Source organism: Mustela erminea, chromosome 4 (assembly GCF_009829155.1).
Source record: "Mustela erminea isolate mMusErm1 chromosome 4, mMusErm1.Pri, whole genome shotgun sequence".
Classification (NCBI taxonomy): domain Eukaryota; kingdom Metazoa; phylum Chordata; class Mammalia; order Carnivora; family Mustelidae; genus Mustela; species Mustela erminea.
The window spans coordinates 148,567,839-148,576,270 of record NC_045617.1 but is presented as its reverse complement, the minus strand read 5'-3'; the positions used below and the strand labels follow the sequence as shown (position 1 = coordinate 148,576,270).

The 8,432-nt window shown below is 49.5% G+C and overlaps 2 non-coding genes across 2 annotated transcripts; both read left to right on the top strand.

The window, feature by feature from the left end:
* The first annotated feature begins 2,855 nt into the window (after positions 1 to 2,855).
* On the top strand, positions 2,856 to 2,928 carry TRNAH-AUG. The gene has a single exon. It is a non-coding gene; the product is annotated as a tRNA-His (tRNA).
* Positions 2,929 to 8,051: 5,123 nt separating this feature from the next.
* On the top strand, positions 8,052 to 8,124 carry TRNAV-AAC. Its single transcript has one exon. It is a non-coding gene; the product is annotated as a tRNA-Val (tRNA).
* Positions 8,125 to 8,432: the final 308 nt, after the last annotated feature.

Genomic DNA, 8,432 nt, shown 5'->3' with positions numbered 1-8,432 from the left:
GCCCATCCAAACCTGGTTCTACCACAGCAAACTGCTTTCTTCCAGTAGGTCAGGCACCTTCTGCAACTTTTGATCTTGCACAGCCTGAACCTCTGGCCCCGTATTTCCTTCTTCACAAGGTCAAATTTGTTTCTCCTTCAAGACTAAGCTTTGCTGCGATCTGGTCAAGGAGAGCCCCCGCCCCGACTTCCCCTCCAGAGTTCCTTGCTTCACTTCCACACCCCTCACCCATTTTCTTCTTAATTTCTGGGGTAGCACTTCTCCTGTTTCACTGTAATTATGAGTTTAGATTGGGCTCTCTGACTGGATGTTAGTTCATTGAGAAATGAGGATAAAGCTTTGTCTGGGAATCCTTAGGGGTCCACATTTTGCTTGGCAAATGAATATACAGTAAATGCCTTTCGAGTCATTAAGATGAAATTTTAGAAGGCAGGGACGGAATTGGACATTGCTGTCAATGATGATGACATTTTATTGACAGTTGAAATATCTGCCAGGACTTTACTGTGTCCTGCTGTTTGATCTCACAACAAACCTGCAATGTAACGATCGTCCTCATCTTGCAGACAAGGTCATGCCGTGACTGAAAAGTTAGTTTGTCCAAATTCCACACAGCTACTAAAAGACGGAGTCAAGATTTTAACCTGGGTCTCTCACTCCGCCTGCTCTTGCTTTCCACATCAACTTTCTTCCCATGAACAATGATCAGAATAGCAAGTAAAATTAAGACAGGAAATGCTAAACTGTGGTTGTGCTGGAGATGAGCAGACTGTGGTAATGAAATAAAAAAAATCAACAGCTATGAAGATGCTGCAGAAATAAGTGTGCACTGAGAACATAGATGTTATAGACAAATGTAGGTGGCATAAATTACTGATTTCTGGAACTAATAACATAAGACACCTGCTCTGCCCCTAGAGAAGTGGGTGGAGGCCTCAGTTCCAAGTTGAGTGCCAGCCCTCCATTCTATGCTGCACCCATTAGCCTCTGACACCTCACGTCTAGAAACCATGGGATCATTTTACAGAGCAGTTATAAAGATCTGGGATTTTTGGTCTTATTAACAGCCACCATTATACAATGTCAATGTCAGAGTCCATACGTAATCATGTACAATTAATGTCATATGCAAGTCATGTACTCACACCGAATACAGTACTGAACACAAACTATATAGGTCAAATTCCTTCTTTGAGGCTCTGGAAGGATCTGGAAATCTAGCTATGGTCTAATGTAGGTTAATGTAAGCTCTCGGCTCTCAAAAATGCTTTAAAAGTAATTTGATTTCGGATATGGGGCTGGAGCAGCTGACACTGCTTGGCCAAGCCACACCAATTGCTGGCACCACTGCCGCCAGGACTCCTTTCCAACAGAAACATACTTGTAGTCACATAACCTTCTCTCTACTTCCTTGGCTTTGGAGGAGATGGACCTCACTGTCAGCCCCAAACAAAGAATTATGATTGACCAAATCAGTCACAGTGGTCCTACTCTGGGAAATAATTGGATTAGGTGAGTGTGAGATGCAAATCTAGCCAGTGTGGGGGACATCTACTGGGCACATATAGAGAAGGGGTCCTCAACAAGATACCAGAAAGAAGCCTGTCTCTGAAGCCTGTTTTCTGTTTTCTTCTGGACTTTAAGATTGTGAGAGTTTGAGGAACTGCAGGGAAACCAGCTGGAGTGTGAGATCCATCGGTTGAGAAAGGCAGACTACAAAGAATTATTTAAAATGTGGTCCTGATGACATCATGGGGCCACTGAATTAAGAGGCAGACAGCTTGCCTACCCTCTGGACTTCTTATATGCGATAATAAAACTACTTTATTTAAGCCATTGAATGTCATACTTTCAATCGTTGTGGATCTACTGCTGAGTTTCCCATTACTGGGGAAGGATCTTGAGGGGTAGATCTCGGATAAGTTTTGTAATAAGTTTTGCGTAAGCTTTATGTTCTAAATCCCCCTGATCACTAGCATTAGGAAAAACTCAAACCAGCCACATTCATGGTATGAAAAATGCCAGTCTGGTGAGCATTTGGTTCACTAAGCTTTCTCATTCTTCTCATCACCTAGGAAGCCTACTTCTCTCAGCCTCTGGCTCTGGCCGTCACTAGCTTTAGCCTTAATGGACACACCCAGCCCCAGCCCCTGAGCACAGAAACCGCCACTGTGAGCCTCCAAGCTGTATTCAGGAAACCAGACTCCCCTGCTGGACAGTCCTCCGCTGCTCTTCCATTTAAACATCCGAGTTAGAATAGCACAGAATCCCAGGCCTGGGATGCCTACCTACCCCACAAGCTAGGCCTTTTTCCTGAAGCTCAGAGGCACTTGTCTCAATTCTTCACGCATGCATGCAGACTTTTAGTGGAAAATCAGTTTCTGTAGACGTTGAGGGTGCTGCCCTCAAGGCATATACAGTTCAATGAGGAAGACCGCTGAGGAAAGAGCAGTTTACACCACAGGCCCCAGGTGCTGGGTGTGCTCTGCACCTAGGGACACAGGAAAGAAAACCCAGACTGGGTAAGAATCAGTCCCATTAAGTCTGCAAGAGTGTTTCCTTACTCTGTCTGTTCACACTGGTCCCTGATCCCCGGCTTCCATCAGTTCTCCAACAGCTAAGCTGTAAAAACGCCATCATCCAGGGCTTGGCGGGTGCTTCTCCATGAGGTCTATGACCTGAGGTTGGCAGGATAATGAACTAATGAGTCTTCAAGACCGACCACAGATCTTTACATTCTCTCAGCTGGGAAGCTGGAAAGCAGAAAAACGGGAAGGGGGCTGGGTGCACTTGGGCCTCCGCGGTGCCTCCTAAAGACTAAATTAATGATGCTTTAGAAGACAGCACTGTCTGTAGGGCCAGTGGCACAATGGATAACGCGTCTGACTATGGATCAGAAGATTCCAGGTTCGACTCCTGGCTGGCTCGGCATCTCCCCTTGTTTTGGGAGGAGATAGGGGTGGTATGCTCTGTTATTTATAACCGACGTGGATCAGATCAAATAATCCCTCTGAAGCCGTTTCATTATGAGGAGGGCCTCATAAAAGTTGCATTATACCTCCACACCCTGGAGGAGGACTGAGGGAAGAGGAGGGGGGAGGTTGGGAAAGACGCACAAAGGAGTAAAACAAGAGTTTGGCTCAAATTGACTATCTTCTGTACCAGCGCATTTTGCACGAGAAAGTCTCCCATTCAGGAACGCTTGCCTCTTTGTTACTGCTCTCTTGAGAATCCCGCTTCATTTCCTCCAGGGTTCAGCTGTCCAAGCCCAGGCCAACACAATCTGCCACCGTCCCATAACCGACAGAGCAGAGAAGCTGCTGTAGGATGACAGCAGAACGCACGGAAATCACAGATCAGGAGGAAAAACCTCCGGGAGGAAGCAGCAGCTGGGAGACAATGAGCCCTTCACAAGGCGACAGGACTCGCCTCGTGAGTACCAAGGGACCAGGGTACCGGGCTGGGCTCGGCTGGGAGCGGGTGGCGGCCCAAAGTGCAACGGGGGTTCCCTAGCAGGTGTTCGCAGAACAGCCACTCCACGCTGCTCCCGCCGCCAGCACTCGTCCCCGCCGGGGCCACAGAGGCACCCGCGAGCGGGCCAGGTGACAGAAGGGCCCAGAACAGATGCTGGCCAGCAAAAGGATGAATTTTCCTATCCTAGTTTGAGACGGACGCTGGAAGAGTGTGGGAGGAGGTCCAGAGAATTTGAGTGTCAGGAAATAGGAAAGAAGGGTCTGGGGTCCGCGGCGCCTTCCATCCTGGCTCTGCTATGACCTGGTAGGATAATGGAGCCCAAACTTAGCCTTTTAAAGTTTGGAAGAGGAGACACATTCCTGTAGTCAAAACTGAGACGCCACCAACAGCACCGCCCTGCCAGTGACAACCACCATTAATAACACTGGTATGTTCCCTGAAGAAGAAAAGTATTGAGGAATTTGCTCAGGCACTGCCTTTCTACTTTCAGTCTCATTGGTACCAGACCTCCCATTGTATTTAGGTTTGAGTCTGCTTTAGAAATTCCTAACATGGTCATGGCTATCTCCAGTACCCAGATCACTAGCAAGGTCCATGGGTATTAGCAGCGTGCTGTAACCAATCAAACTTTAAGAAAACTAACACTATCATCAGATCTCTCAAGCATTTCCCTGAATGGTGAATACTAATCCACATTCTAGAGGGACTCTACCTCCCCCTTCAAATGCATTTAGAAACTAGAAGACTTTATTACCTTCTCTTTAATGTGCCTCAACTTTGGACTGCAGTCCCAAACCTGCTATTTGTAAAAGGGACTGTGGGAGTGTATGTTTTCTTAACGTCTCTGTTGATTGGATTCATTTTGTTCTTGAAACAGATAAGTCGATAGATGTTTTGTACACAAGAAAATAAACTCGCTTTGAAACCCCCACACTGGGATCTTTAGACCAGAAGAGGTAAGTTCCACCCAAAACTCTGCTGGACAGAGTTGTTGCCTCCAACTTCAAAACCGAGCCCCAATTCCTCTTCCTTTGTGCCACGCTGCCTTAGGGAATGTCATTTCTCCACTAGGAGCAGTGGCTCCTCAGTACCTCTCCATGTAATTCAATATGAGGTCAGATTTTGAAAGGGTTTCTCACCCAAAGGCCATGGGCCAGTGTCACCTAAGCAGCTATCCCTGAATCCCAGGGGGCATGCTGACCCCCCACGCCCCAGAGTCTAGGAGTATGCAGTAGCATCTGTGGAGTGAATGAAGGTGTCTAACTCCAACAGAGTGTGCAGATTCTCTGCCCAGACCACTATGATATGATTTGACACTCCTCCCCCCACTTTGCACTCAGCTCTTAGTTCCGCCCCATTGGAGGGGTGCTGAGATGCAAATTCAGTTACACTCCAGACTAAATTCATTTACCAGCAAACTTAGCTAAAGAGACTGTCCAAAAACTTTATTCTGGCACCAAAGCCATTCATGAAGAAGCCTGGCCTCTCCAACAGCTTCACTCCTGGAATTTTATCCCATGCAGACTCTGAAAAAAGTAAGTCACTCTTAATTTACCTTCAAAACCTGTTCTCTCATTTTTCTGAGACTTTGCAAATTCACTTTGGTATAGCAACTGAATGACCTCTCATCCTTAAAATGTAATTATGGGGGTGCCCGGGAGGGGCAGTTGGTTAAGTGACTGACTCTTGGTTTAGGCTCAGGTTGTGATCTCGTGGTTTTGATCTTATGGTCTCGAGATGGAGCCCCATGTCTGTATCCAGCTTCCAGCTCAACATGGAACCTGCTTGAGATTTTCTCTCCCTCTCCCTCTGCCCCTCCTACTCATGCTCTCTCTCTCAAATAAATAAATCTTTAAGAAAAGAAAAGAAAAAGGTTGTGAGCACTGCCTTGAGTGGAGATGTAAAGAAAAAGAGAGCAATAAATTGAGAAAACTCAGGTTTTTGTTCCCTTTCTTGTCTGATTTGACAGCCAGTGCCCAGAAAGGAGCACAGAAATTTTCTCTATATATTTCTTCTGCATGCAACAAAACCTAGCTTCCAGCCAAAGCCTCAGCTTTGGTTTCAGGGCAGAGGGAGTAAAAGCAGAAGATTCCAGACTACCATAGTCAGATTCCCACCAATGTGCTACAGTCATAACCAGAGTCCTTAACACTATCTGATCACGCAGGCCACTAAGAAAAGCTGATTACTTCTACTTTGTATGAGTGAATCATGGCAATTGCCTTCTCACTGAATCAGTAAGAGCTCCAAAGGGTGTCCCGTATGATTGCGAAGCAGAAACAAGTATTCAAAAACATCACGGGTGAAGTAATCTTTCTTCTTTCCAGCTGTGCCCATTTACCTTGTCCGTTCCAGAAAACCAGAGGGCCTCACAGCTGCCATGTTGCCTCAGTTTAAGAAATGCTTCTTCTTGCATTTACCCTCTGGAAGAACACAACCCAGAGGAAAGCTTGTCCCCTCCGTGTCACTAAGGTCTGAACAGGCAGTAGCTGAGAAGAGCATCCTAACTCTAGACCCTGAGAGGATGGAGACTGGCAACCTGTCCAGAAGCTTATCCCGTAGAGGAAATACGGAAAATAAAACAGTTTAATATCCTTCCAAAGACAGAATTTTATAAAGATGATGAAGAGAGAGAGATAGGGAGGACACTGATTCCTCTCGAGAGGTCCAGGAACAACTCTCTACGGCAGTAACATTGAAGTAATGGCCTCAGTGATGAAAAAGAGTGGGCTGTGTCCAGTCTGGAGCAAGAGCAGAGGGAAGACATGAAAGGCCCGCCACTAGGGCAGGGGCCTCCGTGCACAGCAGGAAGACAGCTCCTCAACACAACCAAATAGGAGATTTTTCTTTTCCTCAGTTGTCGCTCTCGCCAGCAAGAACGACCCGCAAACGTGATGAGGAGCAAACTTCTTTATTAGGGTTTCTTTGTTCTCTCTTTCTACAAGCAAGTTCTGGCAATATATACATGTAGGCGGTCCAGCCCGACTATCCAATCACTGTCCTGTGCACGCGGTCTCCTCGTGGACCCTTACGTAACCGCGCAGGGCTCTATTGTTCTCAAGCAGTGATCATGCATTTCTCTCTTGGCTCCTGGTGCTGTTCATGTGTCAGCCACGAGCGCACCCATACCCTACCTAGCCAATCATACTCACTTCCTCAATCTTCAGGCATATTCGTCTACATGACTCCTTGCATCTGCTGGATGGCTCTCCACACTCAGTCCTCCAAGCTGGACATCATAGTCGTAAAGCAGTCTTGGGTCTCTAAAGATCCCCTCTGTTCCCAGAAGCCCTTGCTAGAGCCTCGTGTTGGGCTCTCTGTGTCTCTAAGGCTGAGGCTCAGACTCTCACTAGATCTGTCCGTTGGGGAAGGCATTACCTGACAGTATTTCCTGTTGGGCATTTACAGTGTGATTGGGTCAATCTGCAGCTCAGTGGGTCCCTAGCGAAAAATCTGTCTTGCGAAACAGGTATGGCCTTGGAAAGGGTCCTCATGGGCTCTGTTTTATCATGTAGTACGCCACCCGGAAGAATTCGTTCTGTTTGTCATTAAAAAGTGGGCTTACCACAGCAATGGGCCCAGGCGGCGGCGGAGGGTGACGACCACCTGTAACTGCCTGCGGGGGGTTTTCTCAGAACCCTGGTAGGTGCCAGAGACTTCGGTTCCCTCGCTCTCGGATGTCACGTAATCTCTCCGTGCCGCAGGTCCACGCATTTCCACCTGGATCTCACGTTTCCAGGTGTCACGCTTTTCCCTTTCTTATTTCCCAGGCTCAACCTTCTCACAAATCTCAATCTCCAGGAGCCGAGAGCCCTTCCTGCCATTACTGAAACCGGCTCCCCTCGGTTCGGGGAACCGGGAACGGGTGTCCGCGCTGATCCCCTGGAACTGAGGGCGCTCAGCGCCCAAGACAAAAATGCCCCTCCCGGCGCGGCTGGGAGCGCCTTCTCTCTCCCCGGGATCCCAGTCCTACACCTGCAGCGTCCCCTAGGCTACTCCCCGCCTTCCTCCACCTCCTACAGCCCATCACTTTCTGTGGGAGCGAAGTCACTGCCTACCCCGTCCCGGGTGCGCTCACGAAGGAGAAAAAAAAAAAAAAAAACAACCAGAAAGATCCAAGGTTGCGGTTCCGGGGAAAGGCCCCGCGGCCCCGCGGTTGCCTTCGGGTGGTGGAGACCCCGCCGCCGGCCGGGGGACCCGAGGGCGCGGAAGTGGGCACAGAGTGCGCTGGCGCGCCGCGGCCACTCCCCGCCTAGTGCAGCGCGCTCCGCGGCCCCGCTCCAGCAGCCCGCAGGCTCCGAGGCCGTTCGTTTTTAATTCAAATAATTCAACAGGCATCGCTCCCCTCACCCCCATCCCGAACAATTCCTACTACCGCGCGGGCTTGCTTCCCCCGGGTTCCCTCCTCGTCTCCGTCCCTCACGGTTCAGCCTTGGTTCCTGCGCTCGGATGCCCCCGTGCTTCCTGGCGCGCTTCTTCGGGAGCCCTTCGTGGGTCCTACTTTGACTGCGGCTCGGCCCACTTTTCCCGTGGCGAACGCGGATCTCAGAAGTACGAAACAGTGCTCTAGGCAAGCGGTTTCCGTAGTGTAGTGGTTATCACGCTCGCCTAACACGCGAGAGGTCCCCGGTTCGAAACCGGGCGGAAACACTTGGTTTCTTTTGCCGCCACAACCCACCACGGTCTCCACCGCCTGCTCCCAACCCAGCATGGTCTCCACCGCCTGCTCCCGGATGCCGTAACTGCGCGGAGCCGGCGTCCCCATCCCGGGAGCGCCGGGCAACCCCACGGCCGCCCTGCGGGAAAACGCGCGCTACTCTCCAGGGAAACACGCAAGGGGCAGTTTCTTTGTATTGGTGACTTTCTCCCCTTTTCCTCCCACAGAGAAACCCGTGCCGCCGCAGCCCGGGGTCGTCTGAAGAAGATGCGCTCTGCGCTCAATCCTGTTCTGCGTTAAT